The sequence below is a fragment of the Oryctolagus cuniculus genome, chromosome 1 (assembly GCF_051225735.1).
Source record: "Oryctolagus cuniculus isolate XC-2025 breed Fujian yellow rabbit chromosome 1, ASM5122573v1, whole genome shotgun sequence".
Classification (NCBI taxonomy): Eukaryota; Metazoa; Chordata; class Mammalia; order Lagomorpha; family Leporidae; genus Oryctolagus; species Oryctolagus cuniculus.
This window is the reverse complement of record NC_142867.1, coordinates 133,503,378-133,523,078: the sequence shown is the minus strand read 5'-3', so window position 1 is coordinate 133,523,078 and position 19,701 is coordinate 133,503,378. Positions and strand designations below refer to the sequence as shown.

Genomic DNA, 19,701 nt, shown 5'->3' with positions numbered 1-19,701 from the left:
AGGAGAGTAAGGTCTTCTTTCCATTTGTTCACTCCCAAAATGTCAGAGCCATGCTGATCTGAAGCCAGCAGCCAGGCACATCTTCCCCATCTCCCACATGGGTTCAGGGGCTCATGGTCTTGGGCCATATTCTATTGCTTTCCCAGGCCTTAGCAGAGAGCTGGATTGGAAGTGGAGCAGCTGGGGCTAGAACCAGTGTCCATATGGGATGCTGGCACCACAGCTGGAGGATTAACCTACTGCGCCTCTGTGCCAGCCCCAACTACTGCTCAATTCTTTACTCATGAATAGAAAGTATTTTTGCAGGACTTCTCTTTATGAGTTAGAATTTTGATTTGCAGATATGGACAATGAAAATTCTCTTCATTTCCTGTCATAATATGAGATGTTTTCAGGATGAATCGGCTCTTCCAGGACCAGACAAAAGAAACTTAATTGCAATGATCACTAAATTTGTTATGTTTTAAATATGGCCCTGAAAAAAAGTAACATTAACTAGGAGAAAAGTTCTTCATGCATCTATGAAACATATTTTATGGCTGAAGAAAATATTACTGTAACTGTAGAGTCTCAATGTTGCAGTGGATTTGTTTCTGAGAGGAGCAGCATGGTGGGGGCAAGAGGCGTGGAGTCACCACACAGACCCCGGGAGTCAGGTGAAAGCAGGCTTGAGGCGAGCAGCCGGCAGACTCATTTATTTCAGTTGGTACAACAGCTTATATAGCCAAGACCAGCCAATCTGGTCAAGGGGCGGTCTATGCCCCAACCAATCACAGCCTGTTGCCAGGCAGTTTCCAAAGCCAGGTGGGTTTCAAAGCCATTCCTGAGTAACTGACATTCACTTGCCAGTGGCCACCTTGGCATGGCCTTCTCATTCCACCACATATCAATACCATCTGCTGCAATTATACTTCACAGATTGGTTTTTTCAAATACACCTTGAAAAGCAGATATTACCTTTAAACAACAATGTCAAATAGTTCCAACAATGTTTAATTTTATTTTTGTATATTATAATTCTCAGTTGTCATTTTGCTTTGAAACATGTTCTTTTATAAGATGGGCAGATCACATTAAATTATTTATGCTTCCCCTAAAATACAAGAGCATTCTATTATTCAGATCCCCAAATCATATGTAAATATAATTCAAAATGTACAAAAATATATTTGAAGCATGTATAAATAGCCACTATGACATTACCTAAAATTTTCTAAAATCTTGTAATGAAAAACAAAAGAACTAGTACAATACTTTTTTGGTGGAGCAAAAACAGATTTATGTATAGTTAATTCTGTAAAGTTTGAAAGCCAGGCCAATAGGCTGTGCAGTGTTGGACAGGATGTTACTCAAGTTTTGGTAGTTAGTGCCCAATAGTTGCCCATGATGATTATTCTCCACTAAAGTAACCTTAACATTGAAAAAGACTTTCTAACTATTTGTCCATCCCATAATAGCCAATCTGGAAATAACTACTAATTTTACTAAAGTTTCTCAATTTTATGATGTGTTCCCTACTAAATATGCCTATGTTAATTCACAATAAAGTGCATAATACCTGTTAACCACCAGGACAGGTGTTAAATGAAAAAAAATATTTTTCTAATATATACCTGCAGAGGATTTGTTAACGTTAGATAATAAACAGGAAAATTATATTGGATTTTTTTTGTATAGGGACCATATAACATTGCTGTGTATACTCAACCCAAGTACTGTGTCAATTTCATGTTATTTCTTTTATATTACTTCAATATTTTCACTTTACCCCACATAATTGGAACATATACGGGCCCTGATAATCTTAACAACTATCTCAGTGTACAGCAATCTGATCATGGATTGACATGTGAATGACATAGTAGACAAATTACAACATACTTATTAATGCATTCTTCTAATCTATGTGTTTTACATTGTATCCTATTACTAACTTTTCTGTGCTATATAAAATATCTCCTCAATAGTTTTTTATAAGTAATAACAAAAGAAAGCAAAGGATCAAGGTAAAGTAGCTCCTTTTGTTGGGTGTCTGCTGCACCTTGAAATTCTCCACTGGCAAGAATCTTTTTATACCTCCCCTGATTAGGTAGATGGTGTCATTTCCTAAATCCTCACCCCTTTGTAATATTTAATGTTTCATTATGATCCCTTGCAAATATATTATGGAATGCTTCCCTGGTATCTGCCTTCAGCTAATAGCAATTAAATTAATTATAAGTTAGAACTCACATAATTGCCAAAAAACTAAAATATTTCACCCTTAGTTATTAATGACAATAATTCTCATTGGTATGATTTCCTTTTTTAAATCACCTACTGAAAAAAAATTTCTTTTCAATCTTTAATTCTTTAATTCTTTTTGTTAAACTTGTTATTTTTGTAATGTTTATCCATACACCAAAATGAATATATATATATATATATATATATGCATCCAACTGCAGCACCAGCATCCCATACGGCTGCTGGTTCAAGTCTTGGGTGCTCCTCTTTCAATCCAGCTCTCTGCTTATGGCCTGGGAAGACAGTAGAGGATGGCCCAAGCACTTCAGCCCATGCACCCATGTGGGAGACCCAAAAGAAGCACCTGGCTCCTAGCTTCAGATTGGCCCTGCTCCATCCATTGTAGCCATTTGGGGAATGAACCAGTGGATAAAAGACATTTCTCTCTTTCCCTCTCTCTGTCTATAACTCTGCTACTTAAATAAACAAATAAAATTTTAAAATGTTTAGCTCAAAGTTATGTCTGGCCTATGCAATGAACCTCTCTGATCTTAAAGGTTAGTGGAGGGTTAATATTAAATTAAGGATCTTGGGTGGTGCTGTGTTGTAGTGGGTAAAAGCCACCACCTCCAGTGTCAGCATCCCATATGGGCACTGGTTGCAGTCCTGGGGCTGCTGCATTTCCAATCCTGCTCTCTGCTTTTTTTTTTTTTTTTTTTTTTGACAGGCAGAGTGGTTAAGGTCAGGTAAGGAATTACATAAGGATATAAAAGTAAGAATTAAAACAAATGAAGGTGGGGTGGAACTGATTGCTTTCCAAATGCTACATGTGTTGCCCATGATGCTTTATTCCAGTGCTGTGGTTGTATCTAATGGATGAGAGTCTTTGTAAATAAATCTTATCTTTCCACTTTCATGGGTACATGGATGTTTGTTCATGAATCAAGCCTCTAATATTGAAGTCTGTGCACAACTCTTGGCCAGATCACTATCTGGTCAAAACAAGCAGAGAGGCTGGTGCCACGGCTCAATAGGCTAATCCTCTGCCTTGCGGCACCAGCACACCGGGTTCTAGTCCCTGTCGGGGCTCTGGATTCTGTCCCGGTTGCCCCTCTTTCAGGCCAGCTCTCTGCTGTGGCCAGGGAGTGCAGTGGAGGATGGCCCAAGTGCTTGGGCCCTGCACCCCATGGGAGATCAGAAGCACCTGGCTCCTGCCTTCAGATCAGTGAAGTGCGCCAGCCATGGCAGCCATTGGAGGGTGAATCAACGGCAAAGGAAGACCTTTCTCTCTGTCTCTCTCTCTCACTGTCCACTCTGCCTGTCAAAAAGAAAAGAAAAGAAAAAAAATATCAGAAATGAAGATTCTGGAGATAGTACACAGAAGAGACTTGATAGGAGAAGAGTTAGCATGGGTACTTAGGGAAATGTCTAGGACACAGAAGACACACAAAAGTGATGGCACTGGAAGATGCCTGCTGGATTTAAAGCAAAGAATTGTCATAAAAATTTAAGTGGGCCAGGGCCCAATTTGCTAGGCACAAGACCCCTGGTGATGTCATGGTTAGCCACAAGCCTGGGATAATAGTGGTTAGAGCCAGAAGTCCAATAATAGCCCTTCTCACAGCCTTGGCATAAAATGTCAACATCATCTGGTCTTAGAAAAAAGTCTTTATTTTTTCCAAGAATTTTTTTTTCAAAATTCATTTATTTGGGGTGGTGGTGCATGGAGACAGAGACACTTGGAGAGGCTTCCACCAGCTTGCTTAATCTCCAAGTGTACACATTGGCTGAAGCTGTGTTTGGGTCTGGCTGGAATTAGGATCCAGTAATTCAATCCAGGGCTCCCCTGTGGGTGGAAGGGACCCAAATATTTAAACCATCACCTGCTGCCCCCAGGGGTTTCATTAGCAGAAAGAAGGAAATTGAACCCAAACACTCTGATGTGAGCATCTTAACTGCTAGGCTAAAAATCCTCCCCTGTAAGAAATCTTGTCTTGACCAAAAGAATAACAGGATAGTGTTCATCACCCTCCCCTGCTGTGCCAGATTTTCCCATCTGTCTTCAGAGGCAGCTGTAAGGATGAAACAAGGCAGGGGAAGGGAAGCAGTGTTGTGTTGGTGACAGGTGAGTGGAGTCAGTAGCAATGGAGTTGAGTGTTTTTCTAATTGACTATTGGCCAGGTGTAGGCCCTAGATCACAATCTAAATGAATTCCATCATCCACCTCTTAGAAGGCTCAGTCAGCACCCCAGTCTGTGGGTTTGCCTTCTAGGAGTCAACCAACCACAGATCAAAAACATAAAAACATCGTGTTTTGGTTATTATTCCATAAATAGTAGAGCATAATGACTGTTTATAAAGCATTCACATTGCACTATAATAATTTAGAGCTGATTAAAGTATATGGGAGTATGTGTACAGGATATGTGCAAATGCTAAGCCCTTCCAAACAAGGTACCTGAGCATCCATAGGTCTGGTGCTAGTCTGTAGCCTGAGAAGCAGCTTGTGAAGGGCTTGTAAGGATGGCATCTCCCAAGCAGTAGTGTCATAAGATACTGGGCCTGTGCTCCCAACTCATTGCAGCATGATTTAGCTAAAAATATTCTCAAAGTTCTGTAACAGAAAAGGCAGAAAAAGAGAGTTTTATCATCAAATTTTGAAAATGGATTCTAAGATGGTGGAATAAGGAAAAATGTTCTGCACTAGGCTAGAGAAAATAATAAGAAATGTAGGAAGTGAACTCTAAGGGGAGAATTGAGAGAAAACCCCAGTGGGAATTCTATTGAAGGAAGAGGAATGCTGTAGACCTGTGTGGAAGGTGCAGATGTGCAGCATGAACCTGGACACAATACACTAAGCAGCTGAAAGCCAGAGCAGTTAGCAGCTTAGAGACAGAGGTGAGACCAAACTGCAGCAGCCCTTGGTGATATAGTTGGAGGGAGATCATGATGTGAGTCCATCTGCAGCCTTAGGGGCTAATGGATACTCATGGATTCAGTGGGAAAAAGGGGGTATCTTCCTCTCACCCCATCCTTTCCACAGCAGCACCCAATTGGAGGAGGGCAGGTGCCATTTGGGGCTTGGGCAGCAGCTGTGGTAGGCCTTGCATGCTAGCACAGCAACTGGCTCAGGCAGGGTGCCATCTTCTCAGCAGTACTGGTGATGGTGGTGGAGAGGGCCATGTGTGGCACTTATGCATGCATGTGATCCAGAGATTCCAGCAGATGGAAAAGTATGTGGCCCCACTGACTTTGAGCCTGGCTGGGAGGATAGATAGGGGGCTGAGTACCCATGTAGGACTGCAAGGTTCCCCCAGTCTTCCAACACACCACAAGCTCTGGGTCTCAAGCCCATGGACAGCTGGTTTAGGCAACATCTGCCTCTCTGTGGACTGAACAGACTGGCAGGGCAGAGCAGAACTTCTGCATTCAGCAACTGTGGGAGCCTTGTGTGCTGAAGCTGTGGGACTCTGTGGCTGCATGAGAGGGTGCAGGGTATAACTGGCCTTCTGGACAATCATTGTGCAGTGAAGGCAAAAAACCTGCCAGTAAAATTACAAAAGAAATCCATATAAATAATAGGAATATTTTGCAAAAAAATGGCAGGGTCAAGTCATTATTTATTAATAGTAATATTTAAAGTAAATGGCCTCATGGGACTGGCTCTGTGGTGCAGCAGGTTAATGCCCTTGCCTGAAGTAGCGGCATCCCCTATGGGCACCTGTTCAAGACCCAGCAGCTCTCTGCAATGGCCTGGGAAAGCAGTGGAAGATAGCCCAAGTCCTTGGGCCCCTGCACCACGTGGGAGACCTGGAAGAACCTCCTAGCTCCTGGCTTTGGATCTGTGTAGCTCCAGCCATTGTGGCCAATTGGGGAGTGAACCATCAGATGGAAGACCTCTCTCTCTCTCTCTCTCTCTCTCTCTGCCTCTCCTCTTTCTATGTAACACTGACTTTCAAATAAATAAATAAATCTAAAAAAAGAGAAAGTAAATAGCCTCAAAAATCCAGTCTCTCCAGTTACAGGACACAGAAAAGCTGAATGAATTGAAAAACATGACCCATCTATTTTCTGCTTACAAGAAACAGATCTCACCAACAAAGATACACACAGATGGAAGTGAAAAGATTCAAAAGACATCCCATGCTATCAGAAAGCATAAAAGGTCAGGTATTGCCATAATATTATCAGACAAAATAAACTTAACACAAAAACTGTTTAAAAAGACAAAGAAGGGCATAGCATAATCATTAAGGTATCAACTCACAGGAAGGTGTGACTATAATAAATGTATATGTACCTAATTACAGAATTTTGGATATTTAAATTAAATGTTAGTTAACTTATAGGGAAGCATAGACATTAATATAACAGCAATGGGGGACCTCAGTACCCCACTTTCATCAAGAGATGATCTAAACAGAAAGTCAACAAAGAAACAACAGAGTTAGTGAGCATTATGGACCAACTTGACCTAACTGATATCTACAGAACTTTTCATCCCACAAATGAAGACAATACCTCATATCAAACATATGGGATACAACAGAAGCAATGTTAGGAGGAAAGTTTATAGCAATTGGTCCCTACATGAAGAAATTCAAAAGGTACCAAATACATGAGCTATTGATGCATCTCAAAGACCTAGAAAAACAATAATAAACCAAACTCAAATTAATAGAATTAAAGAAATAATAAACATTAGAGAATAAATAAAAATACTGAAGCAAAAATCAATATTGATCACCAGTGGAAAAACAGAGCTTTTTTTAAAACAGTAAATATAAGTGATACACTTTTTACCAAACCAACCAAAAAAAGAGGGAGAAGACTCAAATTAATAAATTTAGAGATGAAAAATGAAGTGAAACAACATATACCACAGATAATTCATCAGGAATTAAAACAAAGAGCTGTATGTCAACAAATTGGGAAACTCAGAACAAAATGGGTAGATTACTAGACAAATAGTCTGCCAAAATTGAGTCATGAATATATAGAAAACCTAACCAGACCAAAAACCAAGATGGAGACTGAATCAGTAATAGAGACACTCCCAGCAAATAAAAGCCCAGGACCAGATGGCTTCACTGCTGAATTCTACCAGACATTTAAAGAAAAACTAACTCCAATTCTTCTCAAGCTATTCAAAGCAACTGAAAGGAACGGAATCTTCCCAAATTCTTTCTATGCAGCCAGAATCACATTAATTCCTAAATCTGAAAAAGATACAACACAGATAGAGAACTACAGACCTATACCCCTGCTGAACATAGTTGCAAAAATCCTCAGCAATAGAGTAGCAAATTGAATCCAATAACACACATAAAAGATGATTCACTGGACCAAGTGGGAATTATCCTTGGTATGCATGGATGATTCAACATTTCACAAACCAATCAATGTGATTCATCACATTAATAAACTGAAAAACAAAAACCATATGATAATCTCAATAGATGCAGAGAAAGCAGTTGATAAAATACAACACCCTTTCAGGATGAAAACCTTAAGCAAATTGGGTATAGGCAAATCCTCTTCCAGGATCTTATTGAATAGAAAAAATTTGGGAGCATCACCACTAAAATCCACAACCAGACAAGAACTTCCACTCTCAAAACTGCTACACAATATAGTCTTTGAATTTTAGTGAGAGCCAATAGGTAAGAAAAATAAGTCAAAAGTGTAGAAATTGAAAAGAAACAATTCAAACTATTCCTATTGTAGATGATATGATTCTGTGTATAGCCTGGAAGTTTGAGCCAGAACAACTAGGCAAGAAAAAGAAACCAAAGGGATAAAAATTATAAAGGAGTAATTCAAATTATCTGTACATGTAGAAGGCATACTACAATATATTGGGGAACCAAAAGACTCTAGTAAGAGACTATTGGAACCCATGAAAGAGTTATGTAAAATGGCAGGATATAAAGTGAACATACAAAAATCAATAGCCTTTGTATACACAAACAATACCATGCCTGAGAGAGAACTTTTAAAATCAATCCCATTCACAATAGCTACAAAAATAATTAAATACCTTGTAATAAATTTAGCCAAAGATGTCAAAGTTCTCTAATGGAAAAAAAAAATCATCTATATTAATGGATCGGAAGAATCACTATCATCAAAATGTCCATACTACTGAAAACAATTCACAGATTCCATGTGATCCCTATCAATATACGAATAACATTCTTATATCTAGAAAAAATTGATGCTGAAATTCATATACCAACACAAGAGACCCTGAATAGCTAAAGCAATATATTATGATAGAAACAAAGCGGGAGGCCTCACAATACCAGATTTCAAGACATGCTACAGGGAAGTTATATTCAAAACAACCTGGTTCTGGCATAAACATAGATGTGTAGACCAATGGAACAGAATAGAAACTCCAGAAACTGGTCCATGCATCTACAACCAACTTAAATTTGACAATGGACCTAAAATCAATCCCTGGAGCAGGCGCAGTCTATTCAACAAATGAGGCCAGGAAAACTGGATTACCACATGCAGAAATAAGAAATACAATCCTTACCTGACACCTTACATAAAAATCCACTGAAATCCAGTGCTGTGGCTCAATAGGCTAATCCTCCACCTGTGGTGCCAGCACACCAGGTTCTAGTCCCGGTTGGGGCATGAGATTCTGTCCCGGTTGCCCCTCTTCCAGTCTAGCTCTCTGCTGTGGCCTGGGAAGGCAGTGGAGGATGGCCCAAGTGCTTGGGCCCTGCACCCCATGGGAGACCAGGAGAAGCACCTGGCTCCTGGCTTTGGATCAGCGCGGTGCACTGGCCACAGCATACCAGTTGTAGCAGCCATTGTGGGGTGAACCAATGGCAAAGGAAGACCTTTCTCTCTGTCTCTCTCACTGTCCACTCTGCCTGTCAAAAAAAAATCCACTGAAAATGGATCAAACATCTGAATCTATGACCCAATACCATCAAATCACTAGAGAATATTGGAAAAATTCTGCTCAACATTTTTATAGGCAAAGACTTCTTGGAAAAGATCCCAGAAGCATAGGCAAGCAAACTTGAAATTGAGAAATGGGATTGCATCAAGCTGAGATGCTTCTGCACTGCAAAAGAAGCAGCAAAGTGAAGAGACAACTGACAGAATGGGAGAAATATTAGTAAACTATGTATCTGATAAAGGGTTAATATCCAGAATCTATAAGTAGCTCAAGAAATTCTACAAAAACAAAACAAAGAATCCAGTTAAGAAATGGGCAAAGGACTTGAACAGGTATTTTTCAAGAGCGAATACCAAATGGCCAACAGATACTTGAAAAAATGTTCAGGATCACTAGCCATTATGGAAATGCAAATCAAAATGACAATGCAGTTTCAACTCACCCCAATTAGAATGACTCCTTTACAGAAATCAGTAACATCAAATGCTTCTGTGGATGTGAAGAAAAGGTATCCTAATTCACTGCTGGTGTTAATGTAAATTGATGCAGCCACTGTAGAAGACCATATGGAGATATTATAGAAATCTGAACATAGACCTACCATTTGCTCTGTCCATCCCACTCCTGAGAATTATCCAAAGCAAAAGAAAGAAATCATCATTTGAAAGAGCTAATTATACCCCCAAGTTCATTGCAGCTCAATTCATAATAGCTAACATATGTCCATCAACTGAAGACTGGATAAAAAATTGTGGTATATATACACTAATGGAGTACTACTCAGCTGCAAACAAATGAAATCCTGTCTTTGCAATAAAATGGATGCAACTAGAAACCATTATACTTAGTGAAATAAGCCAGCCCCCAAAAGAAAGATATCATATATTCCATGATCAAGGGTAGCTAATAGATTACCTAAATGGTAATGTATAGAACCGAAACTGACATTTTCAGATTTGATGATTGTTTACAGTCCTGGTCTCTTCTGTTGAGGAAGTGTTTTTTTCTTCATACTATTTGTTAAACTCTTTTACTTAGAGTAGGGTTAACCTTATGGTAATTAAGTAAATTGAAAGTAGGCTGGCGCCGCGGCTCAACAGGCTAATCCTCCACCTTGCAGCGCCGGCACACCGGGTTCTAGTCCCGGTCGGGGCACCGGATTCTGTCCCGGTTGCCCCTCTTCCAGGCCAGCTCTCTGCTGTGGCCCGGGAGTGCAGTGGAGGATGGCCCAAGCGCTTGGGCCCTGCACCCCATGGGAGACCAGGAGAAGCACCTGGCTCCTGCCTTCGGATCAGCGTGGTGCGCTGGCTGCAGCGCACCGGCCGTGGTGGCCATTGGAGGGTGAACCAATGGCAATGGAAGACCTTTCTCTCTGTCTCTCTCTCTCTCACTGTCCACTCTGCCTGTTAAAAAAAAGGAAAGTAGATCTTTGTAAAAATTAAGATTGGGAATGTTAGAGGTAGGAGGAAGAACAGTTGGAGCATGGGTGGGAATGAAGGAACTATCACTATGTTCCTAAATCTGTATATATGAAATACATCAAATTTCTGTAGCTTAAATAAAATTTTAAAAATAATAAAAGAAATAGTAATGAAGAAGAAATCAAATAAAAATAAATAAAATGGCCTAAACTCTGTGAATTCACTTCTTTTTGCCCTATTTTACTGGCAAGGTATCCATAAATTGACAAAGCCAAGCATCTTTACTCTCTTTGCTTTATTTTCTGGCTGGGAGAGAAAGCTGTAACCTGATATTTGTTTTCAATACTTTCCTGGTCTCTTCAGAGTTCTGGACTAACATTTTAGCCTAAAAAGGAGAGACATACTTAAATGGAAACATGGTTTCCTGAAGTCAGAATGAGAAACGCTTCTTCCAATGAAGCTAGTGTTCCCTCCATCTTCCAGGCATTGTGCTTACAGAACTCACTGTCTTCAACTGAGGTTCTTTCCTAAAGATCATGCTAAAGGATGCTGGCAAGAGGGTGAAGAAAGGCATTGAAAAGTTCATTGGAAATTCTTCATGTGCACAAGCTCTGTACCTGGGAGACATGCAGAAATGAGTACTCTTGTGGGGAGCAATCCGGACTAGACTGAGTTACTGGAATTAAGACTTATTCTATGCATCTGCTCTCCCACAATATGGCGCTGGGAGAGAAGTAAACAGCTTCTGCACAGCTGCCTCCAGTTCAACCAATAAACTGTAGGACTTGCTCCTGATTGGAGGAGAGCAGCGTACTCGGCGTGTGGGCAGCCGAGTTGGGATTGGCGGAGGACTATAAAGGAGGAGAGAGACGGCATGCACCAGGAACATCTAAGGGGAACATCTAAGGGAACACCTGTGCAGCCCCCGAGAAGAGCCGGCCGGCGGTGTGCCGCTCCCCTGCGGAAGTGGGGAATGTGGCCAGGGGGAACTGCCCTTCCACGGAGGTGGAAGGGATAGTAGCCAACCCGGGAAGAACCAGCAGCAAACCCGGGGAGGGCCGAGCAGACGAAAAGAACAGTGCAGGGTCTTGTGTCGTTCCTCCACGAAGAGGGAGAGTGACATACTCTACTCTTAGCTTGGCTGCCATCGCCACCACCTTCCCCACATCTGCCAGACCCCACACCCCCAGAGCCAGAGGAAGAGATCCTGGGATCAGAGGATGAGAAGCAAGAGGACCCCAAGGACTGATGAAAAGGTGCCTATCATTCAGTGAAAATTGGAGACCTCTTCAATGGCTGCTCTCATGTTATTAGGAAGCCTGGATGGAGGCACTTCTCTACTGTGTGGTTGTGTTGGGAGACGCAGGGGAAAAGATCTATTGTTATGAAAGTTGTAAAAGGTGCCCAGCATTATACAGAAACAGCTTTGAGTGAAATAAAATTGTTCAAATGTGTTTGAGAAAGTATTTTCAGTGACCCACAGACATGGTGGCCCAGCTCATCAACGACTTAAAGATTTCAGGAATGAATGGAATGCATATCTGCATAGTATTTGAAGTGCTTGGCCACCATCTCCTTGAGTAGATCACCAAGTCCAACTATCAAGGCCTCCCAGTGTGCTGTGTGAAGAGTATCATTTGACAGGTCCTTCAAGGGTTAGTTTATCTGCACAGTAAATGCAAGATCATTCACACTGACATAAAGCCGAAAAACATACTGATGTGTGTGGATGATTCCTATGTGAGAATAATGGCTGCTGAGTCCACTGAATGGTGGAAAGCAGATACTCCTCCTCCTTCAGGGTCTACAGTAAGTACGTCTCCACAGCAAAAACCTATAGGAAAAATAACTAAACAAAAAGAAAAAGCTTAAAAAGAAGCAGGAGAGGCAGGCAGAATTATTGGAGAAACGCCTGAAGGAGATAGAAGAATTGGAGCGCGGAGCTGAAAGGAAAATAATAGAAGAAAACATCACCTCAGCTGTATCTTCCAATGAGCAAGATAGTGAATACTACCCAGAAGTGCAACTAAAAGTGGCAGAATTGGAGGAGGCTGCTGAGGAGGAGACTGCGAAGGACAGTGGTAAAGCTGAGGACCAAAGCAAGAAAGAAGACACCAAAAAAGGAAACATTGAGAAAGATGAAGATGTCGAACAGGAACTTGCAAACCTAGATCCCACATGGATAGAGTCCCTGGAAACCAACTGTATGGACCCTCTCACTGGAGCAGCAGCTGGAGGAGGAGGAAGGTGATGAAGATGACTGCCCAAATCTCAAGGAGTATAACCCTGATAAGCCAAATGCAAAAAACGATTACACATATGCACATATAGCAGCTCTCACAAACAGTTCAATGGTGAATTGCCAAATGGATGATATAAAATTCCCGAGTCACAGCTTCCTGAGTTTTCTACTTCGCTGTTCTCAAGGTACTAAGAACCTGAGGTCTGTGGCTCTGTCCTGACAGAGGTATCACCACTGGCCAAGCAAGAGGAAAGCAGTCCATCCCATGACAGAAACAGGACTGTTTCAGCCTCCAGTACTGGGGATTTGCCAAAACCAAAAACTCAGGCAGCTGACTTGTTGGTGAACCTCTGGATCCTTGGAAAGCTGGATCCTTGGAAAGCTGTTAATCTAGGAAATGCTTGTTGGGTGTATAAACACTTCGTAGAAGACATCTAGACATGGTAGTATAGGTCCATAGAGGTTTTGATAGGCACAGGTTACAGTACACTTGCTGACATTTGGAGTACAGTATGCATGGAGAACTGTGGCACTTCACCAGGCTGAAGCCCTGGAGCCTGTTTGATGTACTTGTGGAAGGGTATGGCTGGCACCATGAAGATGCTGCACAGTTCACAGATTTCCTGATCCCGATGTTAGAAATGGTTCCAGAAAAGCAAGCCTCTGCTGATGAATGCCTTTGGCATCTGTGGTTGAATTCTTAGCAAATTATACGAATATAGCATTCTGTGCTAGCAAATGCTTTCCAGTACATTGGATCTAAATGATGACTCTCATTCTTTAACAGGATTGCAAGTGAGCTGGCTTCATCCTCAGACCTTTATTTTGCTTTGAGGTACTGTTGTTTGAGATTTTTCTTTTTGTGTACTGTGGTCCTGGGGAAGGGTAGTCTTTTGTCTTCAGCTAAGTAGTTCACTGCCCACTCTCTTCTGGTCTCTAAGCATTGTTTCCTGTGTTGTGTGACATTCAGGTGTCATTTATTTGAATTAAAATATTTTCCCATTTGTGTTTTGGCAGGTTTTGTAACTATTTATGAAGAAATATTTTAGCTGAGTACTCTATAACTTAAATCATAAGATATTATCAAGTTGGAACCAAAAAATAGCAAAGGAATGTACAATTTTACCTTCTGGCAAAGGGACATCACTCCTGTATTATAGTGTATGTAAATGCACTCTGTAAATGTTAATTTTCATTAGAAATGGGATGGGGACTCAAATGCAGAAAAGCTACCAAGTCTTGAGTGCTTTATAGCCTGAGTTGCATATAGCAGATTTTAACTGCTCCAAGGAATTGTGCAGACTTTCATTCCATAACAGTCCTTTTACCTTGGACTTGGACCATCCTCCACTGCACTCCCTGGCCACAGCAGAGAGCTGGCCTGGAAGAGGGGCAACCGGGACAGAATCCAGTGCCCTGACCAGGACTAGAACCTGGTGTGCCAGCGCCATAGGCAGAGGATTAGCCTATTGAGCAGTGGAGCCAGCCCCCATCATGATTTTATAAACCAGTATTATGACATAAAATCAAGTCACCATTCTTATTTATTAATCAATTGTGAGGTTGAAAAATCAGCTGAGATGTTATAAATCATGATTGTGCCATAAAACTATCATTGTGATGTCACGATCATTTATGAAATTATAAAAAACATTATAGGGGCCGGTGCTGTGGTGCAGTGAGTTAAAGCCCTGACCTGAAGCACACAGCATCCCATATGGGTGCCGTTTCTAGTCCTACCTGCTCCTCTTGCAATCCAGCTCTCTGCTATGGCCTTGGATAGCAGTGGAAGATGGCCCAAGTCCTTGGGCCCCTGCAAGCACATGGGAGATAGGAAGGAACTCCCTGCTCCTGGCTTCAGATCAGCTCAGCTCTGGCCATTGCGGCTATCTGGAGAGTGAACCAGCAGATGGAAGACCTCTCTCTCTACCTCTCTCTGTAACTCTCTGTCAAATAAATAAAATAAATCTTTAAAAAAACACTACAGCATTATAAACAAGCATAATGGAGTCAAAATCAATTGTGATGCCATACACCATCATTGTGATCACAAAAACAATGACTAGAAGACTACTATTGTGAGGTCATAATCTATCGCAAAGCTGTTAAAATAATTGTGGTGTCATAAACCTACCACTGTGGTATAGTAATAAATTGTGATGTCATGAATAACTTTTGTGTTGTCACAATGATCTTTGTGATATTATAAAACTACCTCTGTGGTGAAAAAGGGATACTAACCCACTGTTGGTGGGAATACAAACTGGTTAAGCCACTATGGAAGTCAGTCTGGAGATTCCTCAGAAACCTGAATATAACCCTACCATACAACCCAGCCATCCCACTCCTTGGAATTTACCCAAAGGAAATTAAATGAGCAAACAAACAAGCTGTCTGCACCTTAATGTTTATTGCAGCTCAATTCACAATAGCTAAGACCTGGAACCAACCCAAATGCCCATCAGCAGTAGACTGGATAAAGAAATGGGACATGTACTCTATTGAATACTATACAGCCATCAAAAACAATGAAATCTGGTCATTTGAAACAAAATGGAGGAACCTGGAAAACATCATGCTGAGTGAATTAAGCCAGTCCCAAAGGGACAAATATCATATGTTTGCCCTGATTGGTGACAACTAACTGAGCATCAAAAAGGAAACCTGATAAAGTGAAATGGACACTATGAGAAACAATGACTTGATCAGCCCTTATCATCACTGTTGATCTACAACTTAATACTATATCCCTTTTAGTATTTTTGTTTGTTCTACTTAATACCATTGGTTGAGCCATGTAATTAACACACAATTATTCTTAAGTATTGAAATTTAACTGAAAAGTGATCTCTGTTAAATATAAGAGTGGGAAAAAGAGAGAGTGGGGATCTACAATTTGGGACATGCTCAATCTGACTTGTCTCAAGTGGTGGAGTTAGAAATATGACAGGGGATTCCAATTCAATCCCATCAAGGTGGCATGTACCAATGCCACCTCACTAGTCCAAGTGATCAATTTCAGTTCACAATTGATCATAATGATAGGCCTAAGAGTCAAAGGGTCACACAAACAAGACTAGTGTCTGCTAATACTAACTGATAGAATAAAAAAGGGAGAGAACGATCCAACATGGGAAGCGGGATACACAGCAGACTCATAGAATGGCAGATGTCCTAAACAGCACTCTGGCCTCAGAATCGGGCCTTGATGCATTCGTATCTGGCTGAAGAGCCCATGAGAGTATTTTAGGCATGAAAAGCCAAGACACTCAGGCAAAACAACAACAACAACAACAACAAAAAAAACACCTAAATTAAAGATCTCTGTGAGATCCCAGTGGAAAGAATGGGCCATCAAAGAAGGAGGTACCTTTCTCTGAAGGGAGGAGAGAATTTCCACCTTGACTATGGCCTTTTTATGATGACCTATTATCAATTCACCTAGTGATCTTATAGTTAGCCTTACTCTAAGTAGAGTATTTCAGCAAATAGTGTAAAGATAAAGAAAACAAAACAAAATAAAGCAAAACTGAAGATTGTTCATAAATGGAAGAAACCAGGGCTATAAACAATCACCCATTCTCCAAATGACTATCCTGCTTGAATACATTACATTTCAGGTATTCTGTTAGTTGCATCAGATCAGGGAAAACATATGGAATTTCTTTTTTGGGGGGACTTGCACATTTCACTAAGTATAATGGTATAAGTGGTGATCATCTTGTTGCAAAATAAAGGATTTCATTTTTTTGTTTGCTTTTACAGCTCAGTAGTACTCCATAGTGCATATATACAATATATGTATATGGACAGCTGGGTTGATTCCACATCTTAGCTATTGTAAATTGGTCTGCAATGAACTTGGGGGTACAGGTATCTCTTTCATGTACTAATCTTTTGATTTGGTTAAATTTCAGGCATGAAATGGCAGGATAATACGGAAGGTCTATACTCAGGTTTCTGAGTTATCTCCATACTGTCTTCCACAGTGGTTGCACCAGTTTACATTCCCATGAGCAGTGGATCAGAGTACCTTTTTTTGCCACATCCTTGCCAGCATTTGTTGATTATTGTTTTCTGTATGAGAGGCATTCTAACTGGAGTGAGACCAACTTCATTGTGCTTTTGATTTGCATTTCCCTGATGGTTGTGAACCTGAGCATTTTCCCAAGTGTCTCCCATATAAATTTCCTCTCTTGAAAAACACCTGTGTATGTTCCTTGCCCATTTCTTTATTGGATTGTTTATTGTGTTGTTGTTGAATTCCTTGAGCTCTTTATATAATCTGGATGTTACCCTTTATCAGTTGCACAGTTTGCAAATATTTTCTCCCATTCTGTCAACTGCCTCTTCATTTTGCTGAGTGCTCCTTTGCAGAGCAGAAGCTTTTCAGCTAGATTAATCCTATTTGTTGATTTTGGTTTTGATTGCCTGTGCGTCTGGGGTCTATCCAAGAAGTCTTTGCCTATGCCAATGATTTGCAGAGTTTCCTCACTGCTCAATAATAATTTGATGCTATTGGGTCATAGATTTAATTCCTTTATCCATTTTGAGTGGATTTTTGTGTAGGGCATAAATTAGGAGTCCAATTTCCTACTTCTGCACTTGGAGGTCCAGTTTTTCCAGCATCATTTGTTAAAGAGACTGTCCCTGTACATGGATTGATTTTGCTATTTTATTAAACCTAATAACATCACAGCTTTCTGTAGACACATGGATTGAATTTGGGAGTTTCTATTCTGTCCCATTAATCTATACTTCTGTTTTTCTCCCAGTACCAGGCTATATTGATTATCCTGTAGTTTGTTTTGAAATCTAGAATTGTGAGGTCTCTAGCTTTGTTTTTGTTGTACAAGATTGCTTTAGCTATCCAGGTTCTCTTGTGTTTCCATATGAATTCTAGCATCATTTTTTTTCTGGATCTGAAAAGAATGTCATTGAAATTTTGATTGATATCTTATTGAATCTCTAAATTGATTTTGTAAGTATGGATATTTTGGTGATGTTGATTCTTCCAATCCATGAATATGGGAGATTTTTCCATTTTTAATGTCTTCTTCTATTTCTTTCTTTAGTGTTTTATAATTTTCATCATAGTAATCTTTGAATTCCTTGGTTAAGTTTATTCCAAGATATTTGATAAATTTGATTCTTTATGGAGCTACTGTGAATGGCACTGATCTCATAAGTTCTTTTTCAGCCATGGCATTGTCTGTGCATACAAAGGCTCTTGATTTTTCTGTGTTGATTTCATATAGCACCGCTTTACCAACTCTTTTATGAGTTCCAATAGTCTGAGTGAAGATTTTTGGATCTTCTAAGTATAGGATCATGTCATCTGCAAATAAGAATAAAATAAGAATAACTTGAGTTCCTCTTTTCTAATTTCTACCCTTTTGATTTTTTTTCTTGTCTGATGGCTCTAATTAAAACCTCCAGAACTATATTAAATAACAATAGTGAAGGCCAGGCCGGCGCAGTGGCTCACTAGGCTAATCCCCCACGTGCAGCTCTGGCTCCCTGGGTTCTAGTCCCGGTTGGGGCACCAGATTCTGTCCTGGTTGCTCTTCTTCCAGTCCAGCTCTCTACTGTGACCCGGGAGTGCAGTGGAGGATGGCCCAAGTGCTTGGGCCCTGCACCTGCATGGGAGACCAGGAGAAGCACCTGCTCCTGGCTTCAGATCAGCGTGGTGCACTGGCCACAGTGGCCACTGGGGGGTGAACCAAGGAAAGGAAGACCTTTCTCTCTGTCTCTCTGTCTCTCTCACTTACTCTGCCTGCAAAAAAAAAAAAAAAAAAAAAAAAAAAGAGTCGACATCCTTTTCTGGTGTCAGTTCTGGGGGGTGGGATGTTGACAGTTTTTCTCCATTCAATAGGATGCTTGCCATGGGTTTGTCTTATGTTGCCTTGATTGTGCTGAAAAAGGTTCCTTCTATACCCATTGTTCTTGAGGTTTTCAATCATAAAAGATGTTGTATTTTATCAAACGCTTTCTCTGAAACTATTGATATTATCATATGATTTTTATTCTTATTATTTGTGAATGTGGTTTATCACATTGATTGATTTGTGAATATTGAACTATCGCTGCCTTCCGGGGACAAATCCCATGGGGTCAGGGTGCATTATCTTTGTGATGTGTTGCTGGGTTCGACTAGCTAATATTTTGTTGAGGAGTTTTGTGTCTACGTTCATGAGAGAAATTGTTCTATAGTTCTCTTTGTTGCATATAGTTTCCAGGTTAAGTATTAGGATAATGCAGGCTTTGTAGAAGCAGTTTGGGAGGATTGCCACCCTTTCAATTGTTTTGAATAGCTTGGGAAGAATTTAAATTAATTTAGTCCCTGCATCCAATGGCGCGGCCTCCTCTGGGCGCCGGCCCCGCCCCTGAACCTGTCACTCAAATCTCTGCAGCCAATGGCACAGCTGCCTGTCACTCACACTCCCAGCGCCCGCCTCCAGAACTGTCACTCAAGCCCCTCCAGGCGATAGTGTAGCCGTCAGTCATTCCCAGCCGCTGCGCCCGCCCCCTGACCCATCCAGCCCCTCCGACCGATACCCCCGGGGCCTGCGCACTGTCCCCACCTCTTCCCTGTCACTCAAGTCCCTCCAGCCAATGGCACAGCCGTCTGTCACTCACACTCCCTGCGCCAGCCCCTGCCTGTCAATCAAGCTTCTCCAGACAATGCCCCTGCGCGTTTGTCCCGCCTTCGGCTGTCACTCAAGCCCCTCTGGCCAATGCCTTGGCCCCTGTATTCTTTTCCCGCCCCTGATGTCATTCAAGTATCTCCAGTCAATGCTGCGGAGCTTACGCTGGTCCCGCCCAGGAATTAGATTGACAGCCCCTCCAGCCAATGTCCCGGAACCCTGGCGCGGGCCCGCCCCCAGCGC

General features: G+C 41.2%; 1 pseudogene; it reads left to right on the top strand.

The window, feature by feature from the left end:
* Positions 1–13,515, top strand: part of LOC127487600 (SRSF protein kinase 2 pseudogene) — an 86,929-nt pseudogene extending 73,414 nt beyond the window's left edge.
* Positions 13,516–19,701: the final 6,186 nt, after the last annotated feature.